Raw genomic sequence first — 17,214 nt, forward strand, 5'->3', positions numbered from 1 at the left:
TACAATAACCTTTCTGCACAACATAATATCCAGTGATGCCTAAGCTGTTTTAATACATATACTAAGTACATATCCAAGAGTTGGGAAATTGAGGGTAGCAACTGCTCTCTCTGTTCCTCCAAGTACAATAGGGGGCCTGGATGGGGAACAACAGGCTGGTAATGGATTTTTGGAGCATTAATAGAAATAAAAACAAGCTGATATTGAGAGACCCAAGAAGTCTCTGCACAATATACAACAATAACACTGTGGTCGTCTTCAGACATTAGAGGTCTTGTCACTGGTGAGGGTGAAGCCAGTAGTAACTCAGTGGTGTGTCATTTTATGTCCCATAAGACTTTCCTATGCTGAGAGACATGAAATATCTCTGTAAACCCACTGTGATCAACATGTATAAAGGACAGAGCCATCAACACCCTTTGCCAACTTGCAATAAAAACTTCAAAACATCATAAAAATAAATTCTTGCATACCCTGAGAAATGGCATATAAAAACAGCATCCTGTTTTGAAGAAGTGAAGAAATGGGGTGACATTTTTTCAGTACAATATCAATAAATAAAGAGGTTTTTTAATTGATTCCTAACAAAAGACTTAATAACCAGTGTTTCAAACCTCTCCCCTACCCTATTCTGGCTTTTGAACTGAACAACCTTTAATTAATTAATTAATTAATTAAAGACATAATTATCTAACAAACTGCTTAGAATGTTGATACCATATTGCTATCAATATAATCTAGAACTCTGTTTAGTCTTAAGTAAGATTAGCCAACAACAGCAACAATTTATCATTCAGGGACTGAGATAATGAAGAAAAAAAAGGGGGGGGTATTTTAAGCAATGATATTTTAAAAAGGAAATTCAACTGTAGGTTTACAAAGTGATAAAAATGTGGTGTTTCAGTACAGTGACAAGGCCTTGGAATAGAATTACTAGTTCACAACAATTCTGACAAATCTACTACCCACATATACATTTCATTGGCTACAAAGGACATATTAACAGGCTTACAGGAAAAAAAAATAAAAGAAAAAATGTGTCTACTAAAACATCCCTGTTTGGTTTCTTAAAAGAAATTTGTGCTTGCCTTAGGAATTAAAAAAGATCTTAGTTTGTTGATTGGTTGGTTGTCTAGATATATCAGTTCTTTAAAACATATTGTTCTGTCTTTGTACAACTTTGTCTGATACCATTCAATACATGCTTTGATATGAATATACTGTATATATACAAAAATTCCCTTCTCACCCCTCTGGGTGGTATGTGTCTTTCTCAACCTTGGGTCCTCTACCAGAGGCCTGGGAGTTTGAGAGTTCTGCGCAGTATCTTAGCTGTTCCTAGCACTGCACTCTTCTGGACAGAGAGCTCTGATGTTGCTCCTGGAATCTGTTGGAGCCCCTCTCCCAGCTTAGGAGTCACAGCCCCCAGTGTTCCTACCACCACTGGGACTTTGGCCTTCACTTTCCACATCCTCTCTAGTCCCTCCTTCAGGCCCTGCTACTTCTCCAGCTTCTCATACTCCTTCTTCCTGATGTTGCTGTCACTTAGCACTGCTACATCTATCACCACCACTGTCTTCTGGTCTTCTCTACTACCATGACGTCTGGTTGATTGACCAGTACCTGCCTGTCTGTCTGGATCTGGAAGTCCCACGGGATCTTAGCCGTGCCATTCTCCACAACCTTCTGTGGAATCTCCCATCTGGACTTGGGAGGGTCTAGCCCATACGCTGTGCAGATACTCCTGTACGCAATGCCAGCTACTTGGTTGCGCTGTTCAGAGTATTGTCATGTTCACCATTCCAATGTTACCGTTATATCGTAACAGTTCGCATGTCATTTGGCTGATGCGTGTTTCATTTGGGAGGGGAGGAGGATTCCATCTCGTGGGATTGTTATATGTTAGCAGCTGGATTGGAATGTGTTTGGGTTATCTTGTGTGTTCAAGGTTCCTTTCCCAGGACATCAGCAGAAACGGTTACCAGCACCTGGGGGAAGGGGGGGGAGTTTGCAACGGCAGGGCGAGGGGAGGGATTACGTTTGAGCCGAGGGTTTTTAGTTTGTATTTGGCGTGCTTTTGCTCATTCTCAGCTTTCTCTGTATTTGCATACTATTCTTTAATAAATCAGATATCATTAAGTTCCTGCTTGTGAGTCTGAGTCTATTAGGGTAGGCAATCCTTACAAGTATGCTGTTCCTGCCTGCGTCTTACACCCTGCCACTATGTGTTGGACCATTTCACTCAACAGAAATGATAACAGATTTAAATATAACTGATACACTTTCACATTAACACTTCTGGAACTGAAAGCCTATGTTAACACTATTAACTGTATAAAACAATGAATTTTCTATTATTCATATTTGCCATTTTTGACAGTTCATCATAAAGTATAACTAAATCTGTATTTGGATTAATGTAGCTAAAGTTCCATATTTTATACTATTCTTTTAATTGGAGAATGAGAATTTAGAGAGAGATGAATCTAGTCAAAATATGAAAATTAAGAACTGCTACTTCTTCTTCTTTAAAGTTTTGTTTGTTCATTAGGAAATAATCGGTATTTGCCTTCTTGGTATGGTTTAGTTTCTTGTGTTAATTCTAGTAGCAACTTGTGTATTTCCAGTTTGTTTTAGAAAGTACACTTGTGTAATGTGGCTGATGGGTGCAACCTTTGGCTGTAATCCATAATCTCTCTGTCAAGTGACTAAAAGCAAAGGAGAGGCCAAACAGTTAGACCAAGGATCATGGAGAATCTGACTGGAAGGAGAGTTAGAACAAACAAATAAACACTTTGTTTTTATAGCATATATTAAACCTGTAGATTTCACAATCAAAATATATGCCTTCAAATACTATTTGGAAGGGAGAGGCCTATGTCTCTTGTTGGAGAGCCCCCTGAAACGCCTGGTTGATAATTCAGATCAGAACAAATCCTTTATTACAATCCATGACCAGATCTGTTGACAGTTCTTAGAAATAAAATGCTAGACTAAAATAGTCCTTGGTCTGATCCAGCAAGACTATTCTAAAGTTCTTATCTTCTTCCTTTCAGTGGCACTCTGACTCATCTTAACTCAATTATATCCAGGAAACCAAAATGGGTATGCAAATCCTTCAAAAAAGGGCTCATACAATAATTTTGGAAACTGTTCCTGTCTCCTCATGCATGTGAACACATATTCACATTGCTTTACTGAAAGAAAAAAACAAAGTGAAATTGCTATGTCTGAACAGGTAAAGTGAAGTGGTTGTAAACCAGCATGCTGAGGCAGCCATATGAGCCTGGAAAAACCTTAATTATACAAAAAGAGGAACTTCAATATGTCCCCACCTGTTCCAAAGCACCTCTTCTGAAGGATTTGCACAGTCCTTCAGTAGGGTAGCATTAATCAATTAGTGATATGGGAAGAAGAAAGTTTATGCCATAATAAATGTGCTAGTCTCAAATGTGTCACAGGGTTTTGCTGGGTTTATCATCAGTACTGGCGTATATAACAGCCTTTCCAAAACTGATCCATTTTCAATCACTGTCCCATAGCTGAAGTTCAGAGACCGCCTTCACACAACACGCCTATTCCAGTTGCTAAGCCATAGGAAGCGAAGGCAAGGATAATGCTAACCAAGCTTAGCATTTGATGTAGAGACGTTTTCTAGGACATTATCTTTAGGTGGCTAAGCAAGTATATTGTGACTGCAGCTAGGGTGACTGCAGCTAGGGTGCTTAAATAAACTTTTTCTTTATTAGGAAATCTTGCAGACAGAGTATGTGATAAGTTCAGAGAAAAATGGACACAGAGTTGAAATCGAACCAGCTGCAATCATTTGATGATTAATAAATACAGTTTTGTGATGGGTAGCTCACTTGATAATGAGATTTTGGTGCTCATGGAAAGAGTGGGGGCTTTCATTCAAAATAAATCTGTGCCATGCAATATGGCTGGAACTGCCTTTGCTTTCAATTGCTTCAAAGAGACAGGGCATTTAAACTTTAAGAAAAATACAGACATAGCACATTTCTATTTTCCCTGCTATTCTAAATACATGTTTGGTGGTTCTGATGTAGACTGAGCCCAGGAGAGCTTACACCATCATAAACTTGTCTATCATGAGTCCAAAGATGTCACAAAGGTTCTTTACACCAGGACTTTCTATGTTAGTAACACACACACACACACAGTGCACAAAACACAGAAATACCAAAATCAAGGCAATTCCACTTGTCTCTGACAGCTCCAGAGCATTCTCCCTCAGTGGGGTGAAAAGGACCTAAAAGGTATTACTTTAACGAACGTCCCCCTGGACAGTGTAGCATTGAAAAGATTCCTATGAGCGGTAACCCAGCACGCCCTTGATACCCGCTGGCTGACAGCGATCCCAGCTGTTCAGCGGCACTCCACGTGGCCTCATATTGCTTCCAAACCAGCGAGAACCAACCGGCTAAAGCAAGTCAGCCGAGCCCCTGTCTCACCGCATCCCCTCCCTCCACAGAAGGATGAAGAAGGTGCCTTTCCATTTGGCCGCCTCCGCAGGTCTCCCATTGGCCAAGTCCGAGGTGGGGCCTGGAAACGAGAACTGCCTGCTTGTGGCCCAATTCACACGCTCGCGAAAATTACCGGGGCCAGGATCCTGCCACCCACCCATCCTCGGATGTGCTAGGGACCAAGGCCAAGCGGGTCAAGCCGGTTCAATACACACCGCCCTGGGCAGAAACATACACCGTTAACCGGTTTCTCCCGGAATTGAAGAGGAGTGGAAAAGGGCCGGGCTGTGCGACGAGCTGGATAGGGAGACCGGACGCATGATGCTGCGGCTGCTTCTGTCCCCGCCTTAGCCGCAGCGTCCTCGTCCTGCGGCAGCGCACAATTAACGGGCTGGCCCCAGAGGGGTACCCGCTGGCGTGCACCGGCCTTGTCACCCTCCCCGAAACAACCCGCGGTGCTTATCCCAATGGAGTGAAGCCACAGTCAGAACTGCTTTCAAGATGGCTGCTTTTAGGTCCGGGTGGAGGGAAACGTAATAGAAATGCTAGAAGCTGTAGCCTCCTATAGAGGTAAAGCTGGTTTTGTTAGTTTCCTAGCGCAGAGGATCCGGGTGCGAAAGGTAGCGGCGCCGGAAGAAGGGGACGTCAGTCTGACAGTCTGTGGGTGATTTGGCAGGGAGCAAGAGGGTCCTCGGCTAGGCTCCCAGCATCGCCCCACGGCGTGATGTCTGGGGCGGGGTGGGAAGAAACGTGCACTTACGTAAGTGTCCCCACGCACCTTCGTGGACGCGGCCCAAGGTGTGTGTATCGTTTTGCCTATGGGGGCGATTGCCAATTTCACGAGTCTCTGGGACATCTCTAGGTCATCTATCAAGTGGGAGGGGGGAAGAGGCGGGGTTTGTGCAGATACTTCCCCTGTCCAAGGGCGAGCAGTTCTGCAAGTGCCGGAGAGGTGGCGGGGCGTGAGCGTTTTGTTTATTCATTCAACTTTGTGGCAGCCTTAGTCCTCTGGCTTGCCCACGGTTCACTAGAACCTCTCCCACGCGTCTCCCGCTTTCGCGCACACGCACATTTAGCAAAGCGGCCCGTGAGGGAGGCATCCTTGTCCAAAGCAACGCGCTCCAACCACAGCAGCAGCAGCAGCAGCAGCAGTGAGGTGGCAGAAAAGGACGCTCTTCTCTGCGTTCGGCGCCTGGGGTGGGAAACGGCGGCCAGGCGTGTTACAACGTTCCTATACAGTCCCCCACACACACTCCGAGGGCAGCGGCGGTAGAAGCAGGGACAGAAACACGAAGCGGTAGGCAACGGACACGCTTGGCTAGGAATAAACAGATCGCAGGCTGCTGCTGCCAGCCCTTGCCTCCACCCCAGTCGCCCTTCCCAAGCTGCGCCAAGGGGTACAGGTTTTGCCTCAAAGAACCCACTGCATGGATCTGTTTTACGTTACCTGGCTTCGTCTCTCTGTCTCTTTCTCTAGCTTAGGCTGGTTGGGTTGGCGCTAATCTTGCCGCCGCCGCCGCGCCGGTTCCTGCTCCCTGTCACTGGGTGAATGGGATTATTTATTTATTTCCCGTGACGTGATCCGCAGCGGGAGGAGGAGGCGACACGAGGCTGAGGGGCCCTTTGTGCAGCCCGTCTGAGGCTGCCTTCAACCGGAGGCCGAGAAGGAGGAGCGGGAAGCTGCTCCTGGTCACCCGACCTGTCCTCGCCTGCTTCTGTTGTTGCGACTGCTGTTGCGTCCGCTGCGAAGGATAGGTGTCAAGGGCAGGCAGCAGCTGGAGTAGCATCCCCCGCCTTGGCGAAGTAGGGCGGAGGCTGCCTGCGGTGGGAGGCGGAGGCCCTGCTGCTGAGCTCTTGTCTCCAAGCCGGCAGCTCTCCCTTCCCGTTGGGCGGCGAAGGAGAAAACGGAAAGCGCGAAGGAGGCTGGCGAGATGAGAAGAAGGAAATGCGAAAGGAGCCCTGCGTGAACCCTGTTTCCAGGGCGGCGGCAACCCGCTCTGGGCCAGTTGTGTTAAGAGAGGTCGAGGTGTTGCTTTGCTTAACGCCGACCCCTCCGACCCCTTTATTCTGAGGGTGAAACTGTGCGACTGTAGCAAAGGCAGAGAGGCGACCCACCAAATCATTACAGCGGGCGCCTCCGCTTGCTTTTGCGCTCGGTCAGCAACGGAGCAATGGAAGCACCACCACGCTTCGCTCTCATACCCGCGCTTTCCTACGCTGGTGTGGCTGGGCCCCGAGATCCGGAAAAGTTCACCACGCGGTTGTGTCAGGATCAATAGGCAGAGATGACGAGCTGCACAAATGGGGTGTGCAAGAGAGTACTGGTTTCCGTGGGAAAGGGTCACAAGAGGCCATCCTTATTGCCAGACTTACGTGGAAACCGCGGCTGGCAATTCCTCGCAACCTTTCCCCGACTTTAGGTGACTCATAGCAGTGTCTTGGTGGTCAGAGAGAGAGCCGATGCTGCCTTCTCTGGCAAGTTTCCTGCTTGGGGGAGGATCTCCTGCTTCTCATCCTTGCTCTCCCGTGGGATTGGGGGCGTGGGGGGAGGAGGAAAAATGAAGTTGCCGTCAATACTTGATCTCTCCTTTCAAGAAATACAGGGCCATTTCAGACCAGTGGCGGCAGGATTAAGCCCCTTTGTAGAGGATGCTTTGTAGGGAATACTTCTGCCCCATCATCAGTTCCAATCCCCAATCCAAAACTGTTTTAAACTGATCATCTGTTGTCTTTATTGCCAACAAAAAGTGAAAAGCACCCCTGTACCCCCACCCCCCAAGCTGCAGCACAAAATAAACCTCCAAAGCCTACAGTACTGCATCCTAGTAAAAGGAAGGAAAATAAATGGCTTAGGGTGCCTGCCCCCAGTCCAGATCCTTATTTCACACTGAGTTTATTTGGCAGTCTCTAGCAGTTTCTGGGATCTGGAAGAATCAAGCCAACTCTGCTCTTGAAAGACCAGTTAGCATGGCTGCAGCCAAAGTTTCAGCAGGCAAGAATTTCCAGAAATGGAGAAACAGCTTCTATACAAACTCCCCGGAATGGCAGCATATCAAACAAACTAGCCTCACATTGGTTTCAAGTATAAAACAGCTGAGCCAAAAATAAATTGGTTCAGCTGCAGAACAGAGAGAAGGATGAATGTGGGAGTAATCCTAATGTGTTATATCACAGGAAGCTCTCTTTTGTTCGCATCATTCTTACAGGCCTGTCTCCTCATTACCTTTTCTTTGTATCAGATTTAAATCCCCCCTGCCCACCTTAAAATTTCCATGGGTTAAAATGTAATTGATTCAAATTTAGTTTTCTTTGGTTTGCATTGAGTTCTACATTTAAATATTACAAGAGGTTTTTAGATAGCTTAACGTCACTGATTGTATGCAAAGGTTATTCCAAGTGTTTCTCAATATGAGCTGCATCTGTTATATAAGAAACTGCCCATCCTATAGGTTTATGTATTCTTTTAATTCATAATTTGGAAGTACAATCCTCAAATGGGATTTTCACACAGACACTGTTATAGCTGTTTCATATGTATTTATTTAGGGTAGGATTCAGTGACTACTGCAAAACTGTCTGGCAAATTTTCATTCCTGCTAGTCCACAAAATACAGGAAGTTCAAGCTTTTTCAGTGTGAAGAACCTGTTCCTTAAATGATCAAGAGGGATGGGGCTTCTGAATGTCAACTGAGAAGCTCCACCATTTCTCTTCTACCATAGTAAAATTGCTATGGATGCCTCTGGACACCAGCATCAAGGTGGGAGCAAATGTGTTCAAGGGTTCCTTCCCCCCACCCCCCAGTTCCTTGCAGAGAGTTTTTTCCCCGCATTGGGGGGAAAATATTTATATTTATATTTACATGATGCACTTGTTTTTATGATTTTAATCTCTTGTTATCTTAATTGAATTGTAAACCACCCAGAGGTGCTTGGTGAGATGGGTGGTGAAGAAATGTGATGAATGAATGAATGAATAAACTGTCCACAAGGATTAAAGGGGGGGAGGACAGTTCTCTGCAAGGGACTAAAGCTTAGTTCTTTGCAGAGTGAGTTTCTTTCCCTGTTAGTTCCTTAGCCCCACTGAACCCATCCAAGTCCCCATGGACCTTTAGGGTTCTGTGAAATCCAGTCTGAAAAAATTCAAACATAACAGGGGATGATGATTGAACTTATCAGTTATTTATACTCTATTTATATAAGCACTCAAGGCAGCTTAAAACAATAAAACAAAATGCAATATAGAAATAAATATTATGAAATTCTAAGTCAAATTAAAAGCAAGACAAGTAAAATCAATTTAATAATTAGACTGTTGGTGGAAGTGGTACATGTTTGCCATTTTACTGGTTGTGGAAAAGTATAAGTAGTACAGAAAATCTACAGATTTTGTGTGTGTGTAATTTTCTGCAGAGGCATCTGTGCTAATATACTCCATTTAAGTTGTATATTATGGCCCATATGACAAATTACTGATGGCACATAATACTGCTTCTTTGTTTTTAAATTTAGATTAACAGTTGATCCTTTTAACACTAGCACGAAGAGCACAGAATTATCTTCTATGTGATTATGCAATAATTATATATTTTGTACATGATTATTATTGCCCATAGCTGTTTTTGAGCTTAATCTTTTTCTGTTGAGCAGCTAGAATTAATTCTGCACTGGTTTATTATGCACATAACAAACCAATCAGATAAATTGGGCAGCCTAAATCACTGAAATCTTTGTGATACCTTTGTGTGCAAACTGATAGATTATGCTTATATAGTTTGGGGGCAGGGAAACCTTTCAGATTTTCATCTTTCACCTTTTCTGGATATTTGCATATCTTTTCTACTAAATTCATTTGGGTCCTACTAAGATACAGAGGTGTATGAATGAACAAATCACACCACTGTTTGATACCTTTCTCACAAATGTTAAGTTTCCTCATCACAGTGAAGTTCTTGCCACAGAGATTCTAAAAACATTACACCCTGATAATAAGACATTCTGAAAAATATCATTGATGCCCATCAGTCTGGAAAATTTGTCTGCTACAGGACATCCCATTTATCAGGGCAAACTTGGCTAAATTGTCCCCAAGCCAGGCTGAACCAAAACTAAAAAAAAAAAAGATTAAGCTACTTGGTGTCTTCTAACATGTTTGCCGTTGCACTGAGACCATCCTGTTGAGCATTTTGCTCAAAAATTTAGTATTTCAGTGGTAGTTGGCAAAATCCCCTAAATCCAGGCATGGCTTCTTCAGGAAATTCACTGGGTCTTTTAGCCAGTCCTCTTGTCCAGTCTATCTCACAGAGTTGTTATTGTAGACAGCAAATGAAAGAAGATTCCTGTGTAAGCAGCCTTGAGCTCGTGTCAGAAGAACCTCAGCCTAGCAAAAAGGAATTGTCTTAGCATGAGAGCAGGAATGTCACTGCCTTCAGCAACAAAGCTTGAGACATGAGAAAAGAAGACTAAGACTTCTATGTATAAGGGGAAGGCATGAGGAAAGAACATTCAGGATTTGAAGTAGGACTAGATATGAACTCTGTACCATCAATTCTGCCCACAGAGAGACTGTGAACTATCTTTTACAGCTATGGTTCCAGGATTACAAGAAAGATTTAATTCCTAGCCATATTTGTCCAAAGTCTCTGGACAGTTACAGCCTAGTTTGTGCTAATGTTAGGAAGCCTGAGCACAGCTGGAGGAAAAGCAACATATACATCTGATAAGCAAATAAATAATGCAAAGTGGCGTTCCCCACTCCCTGCCTACCCCATCAACTAACTCAAGTAAACCAAAGATGGACAGGAGAACATGTAATAGGCTGAACAGCCACAAGTTGTATCTACATCCTCATAAATAAATTTAAAAAGTGTACTGGACACCTAAAACATACTATGTCAAAAGGAATGTTCAAGACAGCATAAAGGCAAGTGATTTTATCTTTACAAGCCTTATTTGTGGCCTTCACTACCATGCAATAGGCACAGTTATGTGCACTGATGGGTTTTCAATCAGTTTTACATCACTCTAGCCACCTCCTGGCCTGTTTATAGCTTGCAGCTTCAGAAGAAAGCAGGAAAAAGTTCAAACCCTACAGTGCCTGAAAGTGAACTTGCAAGAAGTTGTGTCAGTGGCCAGTTCTGTTTGCCCATTCCCTAGGTATAACGAGAGCTTTCACAGGATCCCCGGCTTCTGAAATTTTTCATAATATCCAAGAATCTACAAGATTCCATAAATACGATCTGACAGCAGGCTATCTTAATGGATGCTCGACACCTATAGGTAGGGAATAATGAGACCAAATTTCACTATACAGTAGTCTGGTCATGACAGTGGGGAAATTATAACCTAATATCCAGAACAGATTCCTTAAGATCTTAGTCAAGGAATGAATTGAGGCTATTGCCTGCCACACGCATTGACCCAATGACAGCCTGAGACAGACTAAGGCTATTATAGAGGCATAAAATCCTGGACTGACCTTCATAAGCCAGCCTCTGGGATACTGTCCTAAACAGTACACTTGAAACTACCTCAGTTGGCTTGATCAGGAGACTGTGGCAAGCAAAGTGGCCAATATACCACCAGAATCCCCCATCCAGTTGGTTGACATGCCTCTGGAAAAAGGTCCACCCAGTTCTGATGAGCAAGCTAGCACTATGACCACTTTTTCTCTAGCCATGAAAGAGCAAGCTGTTTGGCCTAAAAAAGATGCTTCATTACTTGCCAGCTGATGGACATGCCCTCAGAATATTTGCTACCTGACCACTGGCTGACTCTGGGAGGCCCCTTCCTTCCTTCCTTCCTTCCTTCCTTCCTTCCTTCCTTCCTTCCTTCCTTCCTTCCTTCCTTCCTTCCTTCCTTCCTTCCTTCTTATAATAACAACAGTAATAATAACCTCTAATCACAAAATAATAACTAGCCAAGGCAGCATAATAGATATACAACACTACACCTTTACTAGGTTCAACTAACATCCCCTACATTTAAAGTAGGGTGATGCAGGTGGTAAAAAGGTAATGAATGGGCAGCTTTAAGGCACTATGCAGGTGTGAACCTCAGGAGTTTGGCTTATGGGAGGATTTAGTGTAAAATGTATGAAGGTATGAAATGTATGAAGGAGAGAGAGGAGTTTCCAAGGGTGGGATTGAAATTGAGTCTGCTCAGCTTTGGTGGGGGTGGAGGTTGAGGTTACTGACCTAGGTGGGTGCTGTGTGTCTCTCCTTAACTCTCACTGCACAAAACTGATGAATAGCCTAGATACATTTTTCCTTGCTCCTTCTGTGGATTAAATAATCCAGAGGTTGGACTTCAGGAAAGAAAAGAATTCTTTCTGTGCTACAAAACAACTGAGAGCTTTCTAAGCAGAGGAAAAAAGCAGACCAGACTGCAGAGCAGATAGCTTAAAGCTGAACTTTTAAAGCATACTAATATACAACTGAAAAGAAAATAGTACAATTACTGAAGCTGTTTCATCTGTATAAATGTAGGAAAGGAATGATGGGATGGTCAGTACTGAGGATATTGGAAAATTGGAGTTTATGTGTCTATCCTCTGGAGTTGTTTAAAGCCAGGTCTGAACTCTTCTTAATGGAAGCTGAACCTATATAAGTAACCTTTTCCATCATCTGTAATCTTTCTCAATGTTACTTTGATGAAGTAGTAGAGGTCCATTTTTTTTTTCAGGATTGCCAGCCTATCTGCACCTTGCAACATATTGTCACAGCAGCATTCAGAAAAATTGTAAACAATGGGAAACATATCGGTCTTACGGCACTGTTTAGGATCTGCTTACTGCTGTGTCTGCCATCAGCCTTTCCTTCAAAGCCTTCATGCTGCTTTTCACAAAGAAGTGGTTCATGAAGAAAGTGATGGAAAATGAAACCTGAATTTGCTGCTGTGTTTAGGTAGTAAAATGCTTAGAGTAAATCTGATACTAAGGTTATCCTTAGTGGTCACTTTTCTTTCACTGCTGAAATCAATAGGCCATTCCTTCATGTTGAAACAGTGCCATCCCACTGATGTCAATGGGACAGCAATTACAACTAAGAATGGAACCTGGCACAAACCCTTCTGCTGAGCTGCTGCTTATGTCCCAAAGTCACACTGCACAGATGGTGTGACAAGCATTGGCAGCTGTTTTCCATTGTATAACTAGCTGGGCACAATGTACCTCTGAAGGAAATTAGGAATAGCACAGGACCACAGATCGTTCCTGGAAAATAGAAAACTTGATTACTTAGAACAACAGAGTTGTAGTCAAGGGTAAATGCAATGTTAAGTATTTTAGTCCAAAGAAACAGTATAATGGAAAACACAAAAAAGACGAAGCAAGTGCAGTATGAGTGCATTAAAAGAAGTGAATTTCTGTTTTGGAAACTCATGTTTAACGAATACTTTGCATTAATGTTAGATTAAATTTCCAAGGAAGAAAGTAAGTTCCAGTTTTATTTCAGTCTATAGGGAAGGTTAGCATGTCATACAAGTACGTTATCCTTTCTACTGTAACAGTGTTACTTTATGAAAGTTTCCAGCTATGAAGCAACAGCATCAATGTTCAAAACTGTTCTTTTTCCATCTGACCGAATTAATCTCTTTGAATGGTAATAATAAGCTTTCGTGGGTTTCAAGAATTATCCTTCTTTTCCCAATCTGGTGTTCTTTTTTTATATTAAAACTTTATTAATTTTCAAAGTACAATTAAAATACAAAATATAGAATATAGAAGAGCTAGAGCATAGGACTAAAGAAAAAAGAAAAAGCTATAAAAGTGCAAGCAGAGAGAAAACAGAAACAAAGTGACTTCTGACTTTTTCCAAAACAGATATGAATAAGTTTACAAATACAATCTATTACCATTGATTAAACTTTAGTAACATTATTTCTATCAAAACAAACCATTTAATTGCTAAAACCCAAAATCAAAGCTTTGTTTTTTTCTAGCACAAGCAAATAATCTAAAAGTGGTTGCCAAGTAGAAATAAATCCAGAAACAGTGTTTTCTCTTATTAACGCTGTTAACTTAAGCCATTTTGGGCCAAATCCATTAGTTTAATAATCCAATCTTCCACTGTAGGTATTTGTGAATCCTTCCATCATTGTCCATATAAGTCTTGCTGCTGTTTCGTTGTTTATTCGTTTAGTCGTTTCTGAGTCTTTGTGACTTCATGGGCCAGCCCATGCCAGAGCTTCCTGTCAGTCGTCAACACCCCCAGCTCCCCCAAGGACGAGTCCGTCACCTCTAGAATAACATCCATCCACCTTGCCCTTGGTCGGCCCTTCTTCCTTTTGCCCTCCACTCTCCCTAGCATCAGCATCTTCTCCAGGCTGTCCTGTCTTCTCATTATGTGACCAAAGTATTTCAGTTTTGCCTTTAATATTCCCTCAAGTGAGCAGTCTGGCTTTATTTCCTGGAGTATGGACTGGTTTGATCTTCTGGCAGTCCAAGGCACTCTCAGAATTTTCCTCTAACACCACAGTTCAAAAGCATCTATCTTCCTTCTCTCAGCCTTCCTTATGGTCCAGCTCTCGCAGCCATATGTTACTAAGGGGAACACCATTGCTTTAACGATGCGGACCTTTGTTGTCAGTGTGATGTCTCTGCTCTTAACTATTTTATCGAGATTTGTCATTGCTCTTCTCCCAAGGATTAAGCGTCTTCTGATTTCCTGACTGCAGTCAGCATCTGCAGTAATCTTTGCACCTAGAAATACAAAGTCTTTCACTGCTTCTACATTTTCTCCCTCTATTTGCCAGTTATCAGTCAAGCTGGTTGCCATAATCTTGTTTTTTTTGAGGTTTAGCTGCAAGCCAGCTTTTGCACTTTCTTCTTTCACCTTCATCATAAAGCTCCTCAGTTCCTCTTCGCTTTCAGCCATCGAAGTGGTATCATCTGCATCTGAGACTGTTAATGTTTCTTCCAGCGATTTTAAATCCAGCCTTGGATTCCTCAAGCCCAGCATGTCGCATGATGTGTTCTGCGTACAAGTTGAATAGGTAGGGTGAGAGGATACAGCCCTGCCGTACTCCTTTCCCAATCTTAAACCAGTCTGTTGTTCTGTGGTCTGTTCTTACTGTTGCTACTTGGTCGTTATACAGATTCTTCAGGAGGCAGACAAGATGACTTGGTATCCCCATACCACTAAGAACTTGCCACAATTTGTTATGGTCCACCCAGTCAAAGGCTTTAGAATAGTCAATAAAACAGAAATAGATGTTTTTCTGAAACTCCCTGGCTTTTTCCATTATCCATCGGATATTGGCAATTTGGTCCCGAGTTCCTCTGCCTTTTCTAAGCCCAGCTTGTTCATCTGGCAATTCTTGCTCCATGAATTGCTGAAGTCTACCTTGCAGGACCTTGAGCATTACCTTACTGGCATGTGAAATGAGTGCCACTGTTCGATAGTTTGAACATTCTTTAGTGTTTCCCTTTTTTGGTATGGGGATATAAGTTGATTTTTTCCAGTCTGATGGCCATTCTTGTGTTTTCCAAATTTGCTGGCATATAGCATGCATTACCTTGACAGCATCAACTTGCAAGATTTTGAACAGTTCAGCTGAGATGCCATCGTCGCCTGCTGCCTTATTATTAGCAATGCTTCTTAAGGCCCATTCAACCTCACTCTTCAGGATATCTGGCTCTAGCTCACTGACCACACCGTCAAAGCTATCCCCGATATTGTTATCCTTCCTATACAGGTCTTCCGTATATTCCTGCCACCTCTTCTTGATCTCTTCTTCTTCTGTTAGGTCTTTGCCATCTTTGTTTTTGATCATGCCCATTTTTTCCTGAAATTTACCTCCGATGTTTCTAATTTTCTGGAAGAGGTCTCTTGTCCTTCCTATTCTATTGTCTTCTTCCACTTCCACGCATTGTTTGTTTATCTCTTCTGGCTAACCTCTGGAATTTTGCATTTAATTGGGCATATCTCCCCCTATCACTGTTGCCTTTTGCTTTCCTTCTTTCTTGGGCTACTTCTAGTGTCTCAGCAGACAGCCACTTTGCCTTCTTGGTTTTCTCTTTCTTTGGGATGTATTTTGTTGCCGCCTCCTGAACAATGTTGCGGACTTCTGTCCATAGTTCTTCTGGGACCCTATCTACTAAGTCCAGTCCCTTAAATCGATTCTTCACCTCCATTGCATATTCCTTAGGAATATTAATGAGCTCATATCTAGCTGATCTCTGGGTCTTCCCTAATCTCTTGAGTCTGATCCTAAATTGTGCAATAAGAAGTTCGTGATCTGACCTAGAGTCAGCTCCAGGTCTTGTTTTTACCGACTGTATAGATGTCCGCCACCTTTGGCTGCAAAGGATGTAGTCAATCTGATTTCGGTGTTGTCCATCTGGTGAAGTCCATGTATAAAGCTGTCTCTTAGGTTGTTGGAAGAGAGTGTTTGTTATGCAGAGTGAGTTGTCTTGGCAAAATTCTATCAGCCTACGTCCTGCTTTGTTTTGTTCTCCCAGGCCATGCTTACCTGTAAATCTGGGTGTCATCTGACTGCCCACCTTAGCATTCCAGTCTCCCGTGATGAAAATAACATCTCTTTTAGGCCTGTTGTCCAGTAGGTGCTGCAGATCCTCATAGAACTGCTCTACTTCAGCTTCTTCAGCATCTGTGGTTGGGGCATATATTTGGATCACTGTGATGTTAGATGGCTTGCCCTGAATTCGAATTGAGATCATTCTATCATTTTTTGGATTGTATCCAAGCACTGCTTTAGCCACTTTTCTATTAATTATGAAGGCTACTCCATTTCTTCTGTGGTCCTCTTGTCCACAGTAGTAGATCTGGTGGTCATTTGATGTGAAGTGGCCCATTCCAGTCCATTTCAGTTCACTGATGCCCAAAATGTCTATCTATAATCTTGGCATCTCACCAATAACCACATCCAATTTGCCCTGGCTCATAGATCTTACATTCCAGGTTCCAATGGTGTGTTGATCCTTAGAACATTGGATTCGCCGTTCACCCCCAGCACCGTCGGCCGCTAGCCATCCTTTCGGCTTTGAGATAGCTGCGTCATCACATCTGGGGCTAGTTGAACTCATCCTCTGTTCCTCCCCAGTAGCATTTTGACCATCTTCCTACCTGGGGGTCTCATCTTTCGATGGTATACTGACATATCTCTGGTTGTACTGATCCATTTAGTTTTCATGGGAAGAATACTGGGGTGGGTTGCCATTACCTTCCCCAGGGATCGCATTTAGTCTGACCTCTCTGTCACAACTTTCCTGTCTTGGGTGGCCCTTCACGGTTTAGCTCATGGCATCATTGAGGTGCTCAAGCTCCAGCACCACGACAAGGTAATGATCCTTTGCTGAAGCTTGCTGCTGTAATCATATATAAAAGCAAAGTCCCATATTTTTTCTCAAAAGTTTCCATCAAACACAAGAAGAACAGTTCTGGTTTTTCTTGTAACTCCACTTTGAGGATCTTTTGAACCAATCTGGTATTGAACCTGTTTCAACATTCACTCTATAGTATTTGTAATAGTCTGAAAGCTCTTAAAGGGAAATTTTGGGTCAAGCAGAGAACACTGTTTTTTGTTTTTTTTTAATGCACAGAAATCCTTCTTTAATCCTTTCTGGTAGGGCTTGCACACTTCCAAAACTATTCAGATGTTTTTTGGACCTTGTGCAAAATCAGCACAACTTTGTTCATTAAAGCACATGTTCCTTTCTCAGGCTTGTGTGGAAGCCTGAAAAAACATGTTGTTGCTTTAATGATTCAGTCTT

At 42.9% G+C, this 17,214-nt stretch overlaps 1 protein-coding gene and 1 long non-coding RNA gene across 2 annotated transcripts in view; both read right to left on the reverse strand.

The window, feature by feature from the left end:
- Positions 1 to 6,231, reverse strand: part of SLC16A7 (solute carrier family 16 member 7) — a 111,005-nt gene extending 104,774 nt beyond the window's left edge. Inside the window, exon 1 of the mRNA XM_063309292.1 lies at positions 5,932 to 6,231. The gene's annotated coding sequence lies outside the window, so the exon portion shown is untranslated. The remainder of the gene's footprint in view (positions 1 to 5,931) is intronic.
- Positions 6,232 to 6,322: 91 nt separating this feature from the next.
- Positions 6,323 to 17,214, reverse strand: part of LOC134500942 (uncharacterized) — a 162,132-nt gene continuing 151,240 nt past the window's right edge. The window contains exon 3 of the long non-coding RNA XR_010068306.1: positions 6,323 to 6,337. This is a non-coding gene — a long non-coding RNA (uncharacterized LOC134500942). The remainder of the gene's footprint in view (positions 6,338 to 17,214) is intronic.

The sequence above is a fragment of the Candoia aspera genome, chromosome 7 (genome assembly GCF_035149785.1).
Source record: "Candoia aspera isolate rCanAsp1 chromosome 7, rCanAsp1.hap2, whole genome shotgun sequence".
NCBI lineage: Eukaryota > Metazoa > Chordata > Lepidosauria > Squamata > Boidae > Candoia > Candoia aspera.